Consider the following 16,763-nt stretch of genomic DNA (forward strand, 5'->3'; position numbering starts at 1 on the left):
ACCCCTATTTGGATTGAGTTGACTCTAAAACTCACAAAAAATGTAAAATCACTCATTTTTGTTGTTTCTAGAAATAGCATAACAGACATCCTATCCTTTTTTCTTTTTCTTCTTACTTTATTTTATTGCATTTTATTTTATTTTTTGGGGAAAAGGGTCTCAGTCTATCACCTAGGCTAGAGTGCAGTGGTGTAATCTCGGCTTACTGCAGCCTCTACCTCCCCAGACTCGGGTGATCCTCTCACCTCAGCCTCCTGAGTAGCTGGAACTACAGGCTCTCAACATCATGCACAGCTAATTTTTGTATTTTTTTTTTTTTTTTTTTTTTTTTTTTTAGAAATGGGGTTTCACCAGGTTGCCCAGGCTGGTCTCAAACTCATGGGCTCAAGTGATCCTCTCACCTAAGGCTCCCAAAGTGCTAGGATTACGGGCATGTGCCGCTCCGCCCAGCTGGCATCCTAGCCTCAGCCCTTGTGGTAGTATTCTTTTATTTGTATATTGTATAAAGTTTTATATGTATTTTTTCTTTATATTAAGGTAACAGTTTTGTTTTTTCCTCCCCTAATTTGTTAGGACTTTGTTACCTCTAAAGCAAGGGTGTCCAATCTTTTGGCTTCCCTGGGCCATGTTGGAAGAAGAATTGTCTTGGGCCACGCTTAAAATACACTAGCACTAATGATAGCTGATGAGCTTAAAAAATTGCAAAAGAGTCTCATAATGTTTTAAGAAAGTTTGAAAACTTGTGTTGGGCCTCATTCAAAGTTGTCCTGTGAGCTGTGTGCTGGATAAATTTGCTCTAAAGGAATATCATTTCCTAACAGAGGAGTTCTACTATTAAACTAAACTAATGCATACTTCTGGGAGAACTGTAGAAAACTGCGGATTGTCATAGGTCTAGATTAAGAAGAAAGGAACCTATGGTGATAAAAATACTTTATCTGATACATGCCTAATCAAATAAAGTTGCAAAATAAAGAGGCCAGCAAACAGTAGGAGTGTTTATAAAGCACCCATCCTCATTTATATAGTAAAAATAAATGACTATGACCATAAAATTATAAGAGTGAGCCTTCTTCTTTCAACTGAAATAGCTGGTATAGAACTTGTCCTCTAACTATAAATAGCAAAAGAACCTGAACATATATATTTTACAATTGTTTTCAGGAATTGGAGAATAGACAGATTAGAATTATGATCCCTGAAAGATCATATGGTGGCTAAGGAGGTAGGTCATAAAATTGTCAAGTTTTCGTTTTGGAGGCAATTTTTAGACTATGATTCAGGGAGAGAACCCGAAATAGAGCAGGATGGTGTAAATTGATGAAAGGAGAATGAAATTTGGGGAGGCTGAGGCTGCTAGAATTTTCAGGGCAGAGTACTGGGAGGTGTGACCTACACAGAGAAAGAATTTCAGAATCTTTAATTCATTGGTTAAATACTAATTTAGGCATGCTTAGGGTCAAACTTCATAAGGTCAGAAAAAGAACAACTGCCAGAGAGCTTTAAGCTGAAAAAATAATAATAACAATAATCCCAGAGGTCAATAGTGCTGGGAGGTGTTTGATTCTAACCAGGCAGTAAAAAGTATCATTGAACATTTAGGGCATTCAGTAGAGATCACAGAAAGTCTTGTCTTAGTAGTAAGTCTAAACTAGGATTACAAAAAGACTACTCTAGACCCATCTTAACAATATTTCGAAACAATTGTGGAAAATATTATGCAAAGGTAGAAGTAATGTATCTGCTTGCCAAAATAAACTTCAACACTAAAGGAAGAAAATAAAATGCAAGTGCTCAACAATGTAACACACGCTGTGTCTAGCATCCACTCACAAATTGCTAACTATGCAAAAACGCATCAATTTATGACCCACACCCAGGAGAAAATTTGTCAATAAGAAAATTGTTTATCAATAACACGAAATTAAAAAAAAGAGCCTTAAAGTAGCTATTTAAAAATCAAAAATAGAGCAAAGGATTTAAAAGAAAATATGAACATCTTGAGAACAGAAGCAGAAGACAGAAAAGTAAACAAATTGAACTATTAGGGCTAAAATATACAATAAAATGAAAAAAATCACTGTCAGACTTAAAGCAGATTAGTAGCTGTGAAAGAAAAGAACTATGAACTTGAAAACAAATCAGTAAGTGGCTCACACCTGTAATCTCAGCACTTTGGGAGGCCAAGGTGGGCAAATCACTTGAGGCCAGGAGTTCTAGACCAGCTTGGACAACATGGTGAAACCCCATCTCTACTAGAAATACAAAAATTAGCCAGGCATGGTGGTGCATGCCTGTGGTCCCAGCTACTTGGGAGGTTGAGGTGGGAGGATCACCTGAGCCTCAGGAGGCTGAGGCTGCAATGAGCCAAGATCACACTACTGCACTCCTGCCTGGGCAACAGAGAGAGGGCCTGTCTCAAAAAAAAAAAAAAAAAAAAAAAAAAAAAAAAAAAAGAAAGAAAGAAAGAAAGAAAAAAAAAAGGAAACAAAACAATAAAAACTATTGAAACTCTATTCAAACTGAAGGTTAGGTAAAAGAAAATCTAAAGAAACAAAAATGAACAGAGTGTCTGTGACCTATGAAAAGATATCAAGCATTGTAACAGATGTATAACTGGAGTCTCAGAAAGAGAAAAAAGAGATAGGGATGGGGAAAAAAAACATTTTAGAAAAGAATGTACTCCATATCATTCATGAAAATTAACTCAAAATTAAGTATAGACATGTATGTATGTGCAAATCTGTACAATTTTGGAAGCAAACATAGGAAAAACTTTTTGTCTGTTGCACAACCAAATATTTTGACAGAAGAAGCACAAGCCATGAAATTAAAAAAAAAAATGTATACATAAAATTAGACTTTGGAAACAACTAAAAATATATGCCCTTTAAAGTAAACTGTTAAAGTCAAACCACTTAAGTAAAGGAAATACTTTTGATATATATAAATCTGTTAAAAGGACTGTGTTCAGGAAAGACAGACACTTCACAAAAGAAAATATAAAATGGCCAATAATGACATAAAAGATGTTCAACATCTGTAACCATCAAGGAAATTCAAATTAAAACCACAATGATATCTTACTACACATCAGGGGTGTCTAATTTTTTGGCTTTCTTGGGCCACATTGGAAGAAGACGAATTGTCTTGGGCCACACATAAAATACACTAACACTAATGATAGCCGATGAGCTAAAAAAAATTGCAAAGAAATCTCATAATATTTTAAGAAAGTTTATGTTTTTGTTTTTTGGTGTTTTTTTTGTTTTTTTATTGAGACGGAGTCTCGCTCTGTCGCCCAGGCTGGAGTGCAGTGGCCGGATCTCAGCTCACTGCAAGCTCCGCCTCCCGGGTTTATGCCATTCTCCTGCCTCAGCCTCCCGAGTAGCTGGGACTACAGGCGCCCGCCACCTCGCCCGGCTAGTTTTTTATGTTTTTTTTAGTAGAGACGGGGTTTCACCGTGTTAGCCAGGATGGTCTCCATCCCCTGACCTCATGATCCGCCTGTCTCGGCCTCCCAAAGTGCTGGGATTACAGGCTTGAGCCACCGCGCCGCCCAAGTTTATGAATTTGTGTTGGGCCACATTCAAATGCATCCTGGGTTGTGGGTTGGACAAGCTTGCTATAAACTGTCAGAATGGCTAAAATTAAGAAGTCTAATGGTTCCAAAAGTTGGTTAAGATATGGAGGACCTGGAATGCCCTCATACTGGCAGTGGGAACAAAATGCTACAACCATTTTGGAAAACAATGTGCTGTTTTTGTTATGTTTTGTTTTACAGTTAAACACACACTTACCATGTGATCCAACAATTTCCCTCCTAGGTATTTACCCAAGGTAAACTGAAACACACACTCAGACAATAATTTGTATATGAATGTTCATAGCAGCTTTATTCATAATTGCCAAAAACTGGGAAGAATCAAAATGTCCATCAACAGGTGAATTAATAAAGAAATGATGGTTTATTCATATAATGGGATCCTATTTAGTTAAAAGGAACAAACCACTGATACAGCTAACAATGTGGATGAATCTCAAAATCATACTAAAGGGAAAAAAGACAAAGACACAGAAGAGTGTCTGTCTGATCTCCTTTAAGATCAATGGTTGCCTGGGACAAGACTGCAAAGAAGCAGGAGAAAACATTTTGGCATGATGGAGATATTTTATTTCATGATTGAGGGGGCAGTTACATGAGTCCATACATATGTAAAAACTCATTGAACTGCACACTTAGAATGGGTGTATTTGTTGTACAGTTATGTGTTGTTTAATGAAGGGTGTGGATTCTGAGAAATGCATCAGTATGCAATTTAGTGACTGTGCCAACATAGAGTATACTTACACAAGCCTAGATGGTCAGCCTACTACACACACACCTAGGCTAGATGGCATAGCTTATTGCTCTTAGGCTACAAACCTGCAAAGCATGTTACTGTACTGAATACTGTAGGCAATAGTAACACAGTAGTGTTTACGAACCAAAACACAGAAGAAATAGCTAAACAGCAGGAAAGGTATAGTAAAAATGCAGTATAATCTTATGGGACTACCTTCGAATATGTGGTCCATCTTTGACTGAAAAGTCACTACGAGGCACGTGACTGTACATAAAATAAGCCTCAGTAAAGTTGTTTTAAAATAAGATTAAAAAGTTCATAAGACAGGAAACCTAAAACTGAGATCGAGAACTTTCATAATAGAATATAAATTCTTATTAAATGAGCAGACACTGTTTTGAAGAATTGATGCTCAACAATCCACAAGCAAGCGTGGTACTTAATTCACGGTTATATGTATGATTTGTCTGTCTAATAATGTTAAATCTTACCTCACTCTTCAATCCAAACCTTATCTTTATTTCCCTGTCTTAGATTGCCCAGTACACTAGGGAAAGACAGCATCAATATTAGGCATACAGATGGTTTGTTAACGGCTGTGTGAAACTAAGAAAAATTATAATGTTCTTCATTATGCAGATTATTATAAAGAGATAATTTGCATATTGATGTAAGTATATTTTGTTCCTAGGGATGTTAGACTCATAATTATTCCTACATTTTTTAATACTCAGGTTGTAAGGCTTTATTTCAAAACATTTAGCATTTATATCCCACTCAAATATAAAATTACAATTCTAGCCAAGTTCTAGGAAACAGCATAAAAAGGGTAATAGAATATATTTTAAGTGATTCAGGTGGAGTATATTGATTATAGAAGATATTATACATAAATAAAAGCTTTTAAAGTTTAATGCTTTCTGTGTCTGTTTGGTAATTCCAAACACCCTCTCTACTCCCGCTATTAACCTAGCACATTTAAACGTGGCATTTAAAAATGGCTTACCATAGTGTCTTTAGTAGATAAAAGGAACCCTGAATAATGAAATTGAGACAGCTAAGTGTAAAGGGGTCCCCGGAAAAACTCCAACTGGCCTGTGCATTGGGAGGAGTGCGCACTGGGTTGGGACCTCAAGAAGTTTGTGCCGTTTGCATGGGAGGAGAGAAGCCTGGCCTCTCCTGTTCCAGGGTGGAACCTAGAATTCAATCTGCTAGGTGGGAAGTCTATCCTAGCAGCACTCTCGCTCTGCTGAGAGTCCTGTTTCCCCTTTTTTTCTCTTTGCCCAAGAAATTCCATTTTTCTCACCCTTCGAAGTGTCTGTGAGCCTGATCTCTCATCGCCATGTGCCAAGAACCTGGTTTTCAGCTGAACTAAGGAGAAAGTCCTACAACAAAATGTTGATAATAAATGAGGGATGGATGCCTAAACTCCTCCTTTTGGTTGTATGGTTACCACTCTTATCACTAACCAGGACTATCCAATTATATAAAAAATGTTCAATAATGATGATGGTAATAAACAATTGCACAAATTATTAGGAGATTAAATATGGTGGACAAAGCAGTTTTTATTGATACTAGTATTTGTATACATTATGGAGTACATGTATATTTTGTTCTATGCATATACTGTATAATGATCAAGTTTGGGTATTTGGGGTGTGTTGGGAACATTTCAAGTCCTCTTTTCTAGCAACTTTGAAATATATAACTTTGAATATACAATATGCTAACTATGACCATGCTGCTCTGCCATTGAACATTAGAATGTATCCCTTCTCACTAACTGTACGTTTGTACCCATTAACCAACCCCTCCCACCCACAGGCACGCCCTTCCCAGCCTCCAGTATCTATTATTATTCTACTTTCTATATCCATGAGATTAACTTTTTTAGTTCCTACGTATGAGTAAGAACATGCCACGTTTGTTTTTCTGTATCTGCCTTCACTTAGCACTTTCATTTAACATAATGAAATGAAATGTTCCATTCATGTTGCTGTAAATGACACTCTCAGTTTAAAAAAGTATTAAAATTAGAGGAAACATTATGAGTTAATTGAAAAATCAAGGCCAGGAAAGGTGGCTCACACCTGTAATCTCAGCACTTCGGGAGGCCGAGACGGGCGGATCACGAGGTCAGGAGATCAAGACCATCCTGGCTAACACCGTGAAACCCTGTCTTTACTAAAAATACAAAAAATTAGCCGGGTGTGGTGGCGAGCACCTGTAGTCCCAGCTACTCGGGAGGCTGAGGCGGGAGAATGGCGTGAACCCACGAGGTGGAGCTTGCAGTGAGCCGAGATCGTGCCACTGCACTCCAGCCTGGGTGACAGAGCAAGACTCCATCTCAAAAAAGAAACAAAAAGAAAAAAGAAAAATCAACCAATATGTATTTCCAGAATAGAGAAGAAAACCATTATTATAAAGATAAATATTCAGAATTTATTTAGTTTGTAAACCTACCTCCTGTCTACTTTAATCTGAAAGAAGTTATATAACATGTAATAATTATGACAGTGTAGGATAAAGGCCCTTATCTCCATTTTGTAGTATCTATTAATTTCTCCAAAGAAGCACTGAACAAAGTGCACTTAATTAAAACCACATATGGGCTGGGCGCAGAGGTTCATACCTGTAATCCCAGTACTTTGGGAAGCCAAGGCAGGCGAATCACCTGAGGTCAGAAGTTCAAGACCAGCATGACCAACATGGAAAAACCCTGTCTCTACTAAAAATACAAAAATTGGCTGGGCGTGGAGGCACACACCTGTAGTTCCAGCTACTCAGGAGGCTGAGGCAGGAGAATCACTTGAATCTGAGAAGTTTGGGCAACAGACAGAGACTCCGTCTTAACAAAATAAAACAAAACAAAACACATACGCACATAATTTTGATACTTCATTAACCTTCTGGGCTTTCATAACTAAGTAATGAATCAGATATGATAATTCAGATGTTTCAGGTTCAATAAGCCCCATATTAGAACTGAATTTCAATGGAAATACTTATAAGACACTTTTGGTTATAGAATGGAATATGTGACTATGTGACTGGGTTACCACTGGGCTCTTCTTTTCTTTAAGCAAGAACATTCATCCACACTCTCATGGTAAACACCAGTTGTTGGCGTTAAAATTGCTTATACCATACTGGAGCAAATATACAACTTTGGAACACATGAAGACCATCCAAAGATGTTTATATTAAGAAACCATGGCTTATAAAGAAGAGTATAACTCTGTAATACTAAAAAACATTCTTCAGAAGTAAAAAGCCTTCCCAGAAGCAATGCACGAAGTGTATGAAGGAGAAGCTCTTTACGCTTCTGAGTCACTCAAACACTATTTTATTCATCAAAAAAAGAGTTTCACTGGGAAACAAGCTATTTTTTTCTTCTTTTTTTTGACATGGATTCTCGTTCTGTTGCCCAGGCTGGAGTGCAGTGACATGATCTTGGCTCACTGCAACCTCTGCCTCCCAGGTTCAAACGATTCTCCTGCCACCTTGGTCTCCCAATCTCAAGTAGCTGGGATTATATGTGTATGCCACCGCACTTGACTAATTTTTTGTATTTTTAGAAAAGATGGGGTTTTACCATGTTGCCCAGGCTGGTCTCAAATTCCTGACCTCAGGTGGTTCACCCCCCTTGGCCTCCCAATGCCTGGGATTAGAGGAGTTGGTTTTTTATTTTTTATTTTTATTTTTGGAGACAGAGTCTCATTCTATCGCCCACGCTGGAGTGTAGTGGCATGATCTCAGCTCACTGCAACCTCCGCCTCCCAGGTTCAAACAATTCTCTGCCTCAGCCTCCTGAGTACCTAGGATTACAGGCGCCCACCACCATACCTGGCTAATTTTTTTTGTATTTTTAGTGGGGATGGGTTTTCACCATCTTGGCCAGGCTGGTCTTGAACTCCTGACCTCGCGATCCACCTGTACAAGCGTTGTTTTACATATTGTTTCATCACCCAGGTATTAAACCCAGTACCCAATAGTTACATTTTCTGCTCCCCTCACTCCTCTCACCCTCCATCCTCAAGCAGGCCCCAGCATCTCTTTTTCCTCCTCTGTGTGTCCATGTGTTCTTATCATTTAGCTCCCACTTATAAGTGAGAACATGTGGTATTTGGTTTTCTGTTCCTGCATTAGTTTGCTAAGGATAATAGCCTCCAGTTCCATCCATGTTCCTACAAAAGACATGATCATTTTTTTTATGACTGCATAGTATTCCATAGTGTATATGTACCACATTTTCTTCATCTGACCTGTCATTGATAGGCATTTAGGTTGATTCCATGTCTTTGCTATTGTGAATAGTGCTCCAATGAACATTTGCATCATGTGTCCTCACGGTAGAACGATTTATATTCCTCTGGGTATACACCAAGTGATGGAATTGCTGGGTCAAATGATAGTTCTGCTTTTAGCTGTCTGAGGAATTGCCATAGTGCTTTCCATATGGTTAAGCTAAATTACACTCCCACCAACAGTGTATAAGTGTTTTTTTTTCCTCTGCAACCTCACCAGCATCTGTTATTTTTTGACTTTTTAATAATCATTCTGACTGGTATGAGATGGTATCTCATTGTAGTTTTTATTTGCATTTCTCTAAGATCAGTGATATTGAACTCTTTTTTCATACTAGTTAGCTGCATGTGTGTCTTCTTTTGAGAAGTGTCCCTGTTCTTTGCCTACTTTTTAATGGGGTTGTTTTTCTCTTCTAAATTTGTTTAAGTTCCTCAAAGATACTTTGTCAGGTGCGTAGTTTGCAAAAATTTTCTCCCATTCTAAATATTGTCTGTTTACTCTGTTGATAGTTTCATTTGCTCTGCAGAAGCTCGTAGGTTTAATTAGATCTCACATGTCAATTTTGGTTTTTGTTGTGATTGCTTTTGGCATCTTTGTCATGAAACGTCGTTTGTTCCCATGTCCAGGATTGTATTGCCTAGGTTGTCTTCCAAGGTTTTTATAATTTTGGGTTTCACATTTAAATCTTTAATCCATCTTGAGTTGATTTTTGTGTATGGTTTAAGAAAGGAGTCTAGCTTCAATCTTCTGCATATGGCTAGCTAGTTATCTCAGCATCGTTTGTTGAATTGGGAGTTATTTACCCATTGCTCATTTTTGTCAGCTTTGTTGAAGATCAGGTGGTCGTAGATGTGTGGCCTTATTTCTTGGCTTTCTATTTTGTTCCATTGATCTCCAACTGATAAACAACTTCAGCAAAGTTGTGGGATACAAAATCAATGAACAAAAATCACTAGCATTCCTATACACCAACAACAGCCAAACCAAGAGCCAGATCTACAAAGGCAATCCCATTCGCAATTGTCACAAAAAGAATAAAAAACCTAAGAAAACAGCTAACCAGGGGAGAGGTGAAAGATCTCTACAATGAGAATTACAAAACACTGCTCAAAGAAATCAGAGAATGGACAAACAAATGAAAAAAGATTCCATGCTCATGGATAGGAAGAATCAATATCAATAAAATGGCCATACTGCTCAAAGCAATTTATAGATTCAATGCTATCTCTATGAAACTACCAATGACATTTTTCACAAAACTAGAAAAAACTATGTTAAAATTAATATGAAACAAACAAAAAAAAGCCCAAATAGCCAAGGAAATCCTAAGCAAAAAGAACAAAACTGGAGGCATCACTTTTCCTGATTTCAAACTGTACTACAAGGCTACTGTAACCAAAACAGCATGGTGCTGGTACAAACACAGGCACAGAAACGGACCATTTTTAAGAGACTTTGACAATATCTACAAACAGTAAACTTCAGCTAATAATCATAATTTGTACTTTTGTCATTAAGGAATGCACTGAATCAATTGTATTAGTTTTGCGAAAGAAGGAGCTCAGAGCTAAGCTGCTTAGAATTGGTATCAGGGACTCTGTAATACCATCAGTGATGCAGACAGACTCCTTCCAGCTTTCTGTTCAGAGGTCTATGGTGCAGCACTCATATGCATGGCTGTTGCCTTATGGTCACAAGTTGGATTGTCTAAAACCAGCATATTAAGTAGGAAGAAGTAGAAGAACAAACGTTGTTTACCAATGTAACTGAGTCGCTTTTAAAGAGTTTTTCTTGAAGTCTCTCCCAGGACCTTCCACTTTTGTTTCTTTTGTTTCATTGGCCAGAATGATCACGTGGCTGCTTCTACCTGCAAAGGAGGTTGGGAAATGCAATTTGTAGCAGGCTACATACAGCCTCAGTGAAAATCAGGTTATATTACAAAAATTGAATGGGAAATAGACATTGAGTAGGTAAGCAGAAATGTCTGCCATGGTGATCAGCAATTTGCGTGAACAATAGAAATGCTGCATCTGTAGAGCATGATGGGATTATTTTAACTTTCTCTAAGAAACAAAAGTCTTTTATACTGAAATTTTAATCTGAATTATTTGCTGTGAGGGCCAATGCTGTGCTTCACTGTTTAGCTTTATTAATCAAATGAGTGTGTTTGGAAACAGTTTGTAATACTAGATTTTAAATAAAAATGCTTTCTTTTGGCAACAAGTACATCTGGACAAATCCTGTTTGTAATATAGATTAGCACTTTTGCCAAATTATCTCACAGCATATTATGTACTTAGTGGGTATTTTTTCAAAAATTAGATTTGTATATCATATTCCAAACGGTTTGTGTTCATTTAAAAAAAAAAAAAGAAGTGTAAGTGCCTCTGGTGCCCTGCTATGATGAGGTATTTCCAAAAGTCCTGTAACTAAAACATGGCACTTATAACTAATCCATTTAAAATGAATTGTACATACGTGAGCATTTGCATTAAACATAATTAGCTAACCACAGCCTCTGCTTATGTCTGTATGGTATGTGTAATCTGTTTATAGAACAGGGCAGATGACATAATGTAGATTTTGGCAAATAATCACATTCTCCTTCCACAAATAATATTTGAAATGATAAAAACAACATACAGATGAATAGCTCCCAATAGGTAAAATCGTTATAACCCACATTTGCCAACACAGTTTTAATCCCATTTCTTGGCCATATATTTTGAGAGGGAGATGTACAATTCCAGTTTATGGCTCAATATTTCACTTTGACAGAAAGCCACTCTCAGGCATCAAGGATTTGAGACCAGGAAATACTGCAGTTGGAAAGGATGAGGGGTGCATGAAAAAGCTGAAGTCTGGGCTGGGCCACATGCTCCAGGTTAGCCTTGCTAAAAATGCCAACACCAGGATCTAACGCACAGTCTCAACCTCATTGTGCCCACCTCCAAATCCTTTGAAACAGATTCCAATGATAGATGCTCTCTCCTTTGCCCCCCAAAAAGAATGTCATCTTCCTCCCTTCTCTGCTTCCTGCCACATGACAGTGTGGAAGCTCCTATAACATCCCCAAAGTGGAAGGACATATCTCATCCCTAGTTTTATTTGAATTGATGGATTGCCATTATCACTAATTGGTGTTGCCATTTATCACTAATTTTCATCAATATATCCTCCTAGGATCCCAATTACTGCTAATTGAATTCCCAATTACTTTCTTATGAGTAAAGTTTCCCATTCCTTGAAGAGAGTCTTTAAATGAACACACGTGTCTTCCTGATTATGAAATATTTCCTATTCATTCTAAGTAATTGTGAATGTTTAGAAAGGTAAAGGGAAAGATTTTAAATTATCTAAAATTTAGAGATAATAGTTGTTAGCATTTTTAACGTATTTCTTTTTTCTATGTATAGACATTTAAAAATTCATGACAATTGACAATTGAGATACAGATAATAATATAACTTGTTTTCCAATGTCACTAAATATTCTTTGTAACATTCTAGGTATCTTTAGGGTCCTTGTCATGCCAGAATTGTGCTAATTGGATTGCTATTGTTTTCATTGTTGATATTATAATTAATAGCAATCTTTATACAAAAATAGTATCTGTGTTTTTGACGATTTCCTTAAGCTTGATATATCATTTGTCATGTTTTCAATGCCTAGTAAAAGATGAGCAAACTCTGTATGTTGTTTAAAAAGGTATTTACTAATTCACTTAACAAAAACTCTCACTATTACAGGGTAGTATACAAAAAATTGATTTAAATTCTCACTTCGGGCAATTTCTCTTTCCAAAAAGAATGTACAATGACATACACTCTCAACTTTGGCCATCGGATCAGATTCTAGTTCTCTTCAATCGTTTCTTGCAACCACTCCAGAGAATGGTTGTAATGCAAGGAAGTCCACTTCTTGCAGGTGTCCGCAGATTTCCATGCTCTAGCACTTCTATTTCCTGTCAAAAAGACGTTGAGATCCTGCTGTGAACAAGATTTGGGTAGAAGGGGAACATGAGGTCAACAGTTTGCTTGTACAACCTATTTGATTGGATGAAATTGCCCTTTTATTCAAAAAGGAGATTGTGTCAAACTACCTTATAGAATTGTTGAGGTTTTAGCTAGATAATTGTCTGGTACACAGTGAAAATTCAAATCACATTAAATGTTTTAACCTTAAAGATCCTGAAAGATGGCCTGAGAGACATATATGATCATTCCTTTATATTCAAGAGGCCATGGGATGCTTGGGAAACAAATTAATTAGAATAGGGAATACAACATAATTAACTAACTGCAAAATGTACTTTCATGAGAGGATTAAATAATCAGAGACTATAGTGAGGATACTAACAACATATTCTCCAACAAATTCTTTTCCAGAACATACACTCCAGCGTATTCTCCACTGTTGTCCAGGGTGGTTAAGCCACTTGCCCAGGTGTCATATTTAGTTTGTGGTGAAAACAGGATAAGAATTCACTTTTCCCCATGCTGTATGTGGTGTTCTTCTCCTACATCATGTGCCATTGCAATGTCACCGTGTGCTAACATTTTGTGCTTTTATTTTCATGAGGATTCAGCAGATTTGGGGTGGTGGCTCAGAAATATGTAGTTTTAACAACCTCTTAAATGATTCCTTCCTGTGGACCACCCTTTAAGAAACACTATTTTGAATGATGTGGCTACTTTATTTCTGGCAGTTTTTATTTCCATGTGCTGGCAAAATAGATATAAATGGAGCAAAATCTTTTTAAAAGCATGTTGATGTCTTCAGTTTACAAATTGGTCTATTCCTAATTCCAGAGCTACAGAGAGAATTAATGTTTCTTCTTTGGTTCGGATCAGGTCTGTTTCTTATCTTGCATGAAATTGTTTGTGAGAATTAAGTTATTATCAATATGGAAGAAAGGTGAAAAACACAAATTGACATGTATGCCCAGCTGGAAAATATATTTAAAGACTTTCCTTTGTATGTATCACCTGTATCGATTTCTACTTAACACAACACCAGTGGAGATGCTACTTCCCGGAATACAGTTCACCACCAGACTCCTCCGTGGTTCCTCCTACCTGGAACATTTTCTGGGGTTGGAGTCTCTGAACTGATGCTGAGAGAGAAAAGCTTAAGGAAGTAATCACCAGCACTCTGGCGACCTCCAAAATCAACTCTGGTGCAAAAGCAAAATTACTGCCTGATTTTCTACAAAGTCTGAGGCCTTGAGGTGGAGGAAAGATGAGGGAAAGAAGAGAAGTTTTCAGGATCAAGACAGTTTTCTGGACCCATGGCTGTGCTGGGCCTTTGGACAATGTCAAAAAACAAGTTAAGAGGCTTCCTGTGCACTAAAAATACAGAATTAAATTAAATGTTTTCTTTGTCTCTAAGGACTGACAGGCAACCAAATGAACAATGACAGTCCAGAGTAATGAGGACTGTCATGGATAATGCATGGTACTAAAGGAGACACAGAAGAGAAGTAAATAACCCCATTGCTTAGATAGTATATGCTTTGGGGGAAAAAAAAAACAAAAAGCAAAACACGGGTCACTGGGAGGTGACTGGCATGACAACATGGCATTCATGCAAGATGTAAGCCGCATCCATAGGCATGGATATGATCCAAAGGAAAAAGACACTGTGATACCCAAGTATAAAATCCTTTGTAGACAGCTAAAGAAGAATGACCTTGGGCAATTCATGCAGAAGGGAAATGGGAAAGTAAATTTTAATGGAAGCACATAAAAATGTGAACATACAGTTGTGAGGAAAATGATTTGAAATTGTGTCCTGGTTCTCTCACTACTGAGCTGTGTATGTCAAGCTATATTCCGTCTCTGGATCTCATTCCTCAGGCATAAGGCAAGATGGGTGGACAGGATGGATTCTGAAGTCCACTCCAGCTCTAATATTCTCTGGTTTTGTCTTAGTCATGGGAAGCAGAAACAATACACAGCTTCAGTTAAAGAGTCACCATCAAAGAAAGTGGAGCAGCTCTCACCTCTATAGTGAGGGAAGAAAGGAAGCAGCCACCGAACAATGGCAGGTCCCCAAGGGAAGCATAGTTGGTGGGTATATTACAGATGTTGGAAATTTAAAAATAATATTTGTCATGTATATTGAGATGTGAAGTTTCAGGCAAATATAATAGCAAAAATGAATAAAGTTAATTTTTCCTGACTTAAAAAACAGTAATAATAAGGAAAAATTCTTTTCCAGAAAGGAAAAGAATGCATTTAAAATGAAGCTAAAAAGAATAAAACGAATGGGGCTGATGGTTGTTAGCAGTCATATGTTTGCAAGTCAGCTGTTTATAATAAGCTTAGACTTTAAATTGATTAATTATTTTATTGAGCTGGCTTTTCTTTTGAAAACAGTTACCTCAAATAGTGTGAAAATGGATCCAGATGTAGTTGCTTCTTTGAGATTATTGGGGCTATATGAGCAAATGGAAGATAGGTCATTTGATTGTAAAAATAATTAAGGATTCATTTTATGTTTGGAAATATCTGAAACAGTTTTGGCATTAAAGGCACAATACGTAAATTTAAAAAGACAATTAGCTTATTTGTAATATTGAATTGGTATTATCACTAACATTGGTATTATCATTATTATTGAAGATTCATGTATTCATGTGGTAATTCAGTTTGCAGAGTTAATTACTTATTTCTTCCCTCTAAAATGTAGTAAAAAATGTGTGGCACTATCTTCAGTAGCTAAACTTCATAAGGATGTTACAATAGGCCTTTGTTTACAGAAGCAAAAAGATTATGAGACTTTACAGTAACTGAAGAGAGCATTTATTTAATTACAGATATTTTCACTATAATTTTAGAGGAAATACACAATTACATAAACACTGAATATAATATCTTTTTAATTTGCATACTGTGGGCTTAAACATGTACTCTAAAGTAAACCAGAGCCATAATTATACAGACTTTTGAAGTTAATGCCTAATCTTTTCACCAAATATAATAATCTATTATTTTGTTTGTAAATATGTTAATATATCAACACTTTTAGCCACTAATATATGTTGAATTCTTGAGAATAACTATTTATACTTTCCTATCCTTTTGAAATATCTACATAATTTCACCTGGTTAATATTTTGGAAGAACATAATTGGCAACTTTAAAAAAAATCCTTATTATTAAATTGTATTTGAAGTTCTATGTAGAATACACTGCTTAGTTTGGAATTTATAAAGCTGTATTTCAAGAATCTGTCTTTCTACTTTGAACTATAATTGATATGCTTATGCTATTTAACAATTCTATGCACACTGAAGTGGTTTGTTCAGTACATATTGCTAACATATTTTGTACAGTATTTTCTATAATCCATGCTTTATAACTACTGAATAAAATAATTGATTTACTTATTTGAATTTTCTGTAATATACAGTGGCTCTTCAAGCATATGAGGATTTTAAAATCTTAAAAGAGTTTCTGGGGATTACTGTGCATTTCATTTTTTAAAGACTTGATTCTCTTAATAAGTCTTCATCGTCTACTATGATTAAGGCATGAGAATTCACACCCGAACTTGTATGAACTCTGCCTTCAGAGAACTTACAAATTAAGGGGAAATAGAACACATGCACCATCAAATAAGATGGAAAGACAATAGAAAGTAATATGTTTTATAACAGAGGAATAAACAAATTCAGAAAACATGAAACTGCAAAAATGATGAGAGCCAGATAAGAAATAAAGGGGCTTGAGTCTCTTCTACTTCCTCCTTAATCTCACTCTCAGCAAAGAGCTACCTTGCTTCCTGCTTCACTGGGAAAACAAAAGTGATCAAAAGAGAACTTCTGTTAAATACCACCACTGCTTCTACTCACCTCCTTGTTCCTGTATCATCAACTTCGCATCATCACCAGTTACTGTGGATGACCTCTCCATATCCCTATTCAAGGTCAGTCCCTTCATTTGCTCTCAAAGTTCCATTCCCTCCAGGGACATTTTTCCAGCAACAATCCCCTCTGTGTCCTGTATCATTAAGTTTTCTCTCCCTTGGAATTATACAGAGCAGCATAGAAACATTGTTATTTCTCCCATATATTTTATTTAAAAATTGTCTTTTAACCTC

At 36.6% G+C, this 16,763-nt stretch overlaps 1 long non-coding RNA gene across 1 annotated transcript in view; it reads right to left on the bottom strand.

Annotated features, from left to right (window-relative positions):
• LOC144330540 (uncharacterized) overlaps window positions 1–16,763 on the bottom strand; it is a 184,583-nt gene that overhangs the window by 38,716 nt on the left and 129,104 nt on the right. The window contains exon 3 of the long non-coding RNA XR_013396836.1: window positions 4,838–4,942. This is a non-coding gene — a long non-coding RNA (uncharacterized LOC144330540). The remainder of the gene's footprint in view (window positions 1–4,837; window positions 4,943–16,763) is intronic.

The sequence above is a fragment of the Macaca mulatta genome, chromosome 8 (genome assembly GCF_049350105.2).
Source record: "Macaca mulatta isolate MMU2019108-1 chromosome 8, T2T-MMU8v2.0, whole genome shotgun sequence".
Classification (NCBI taxonomy): Eukaryota; Metazoa; Chordata; class Mammalia; order Primates; family Cercopithecidae; genus Macaca; species Macaca mulatta.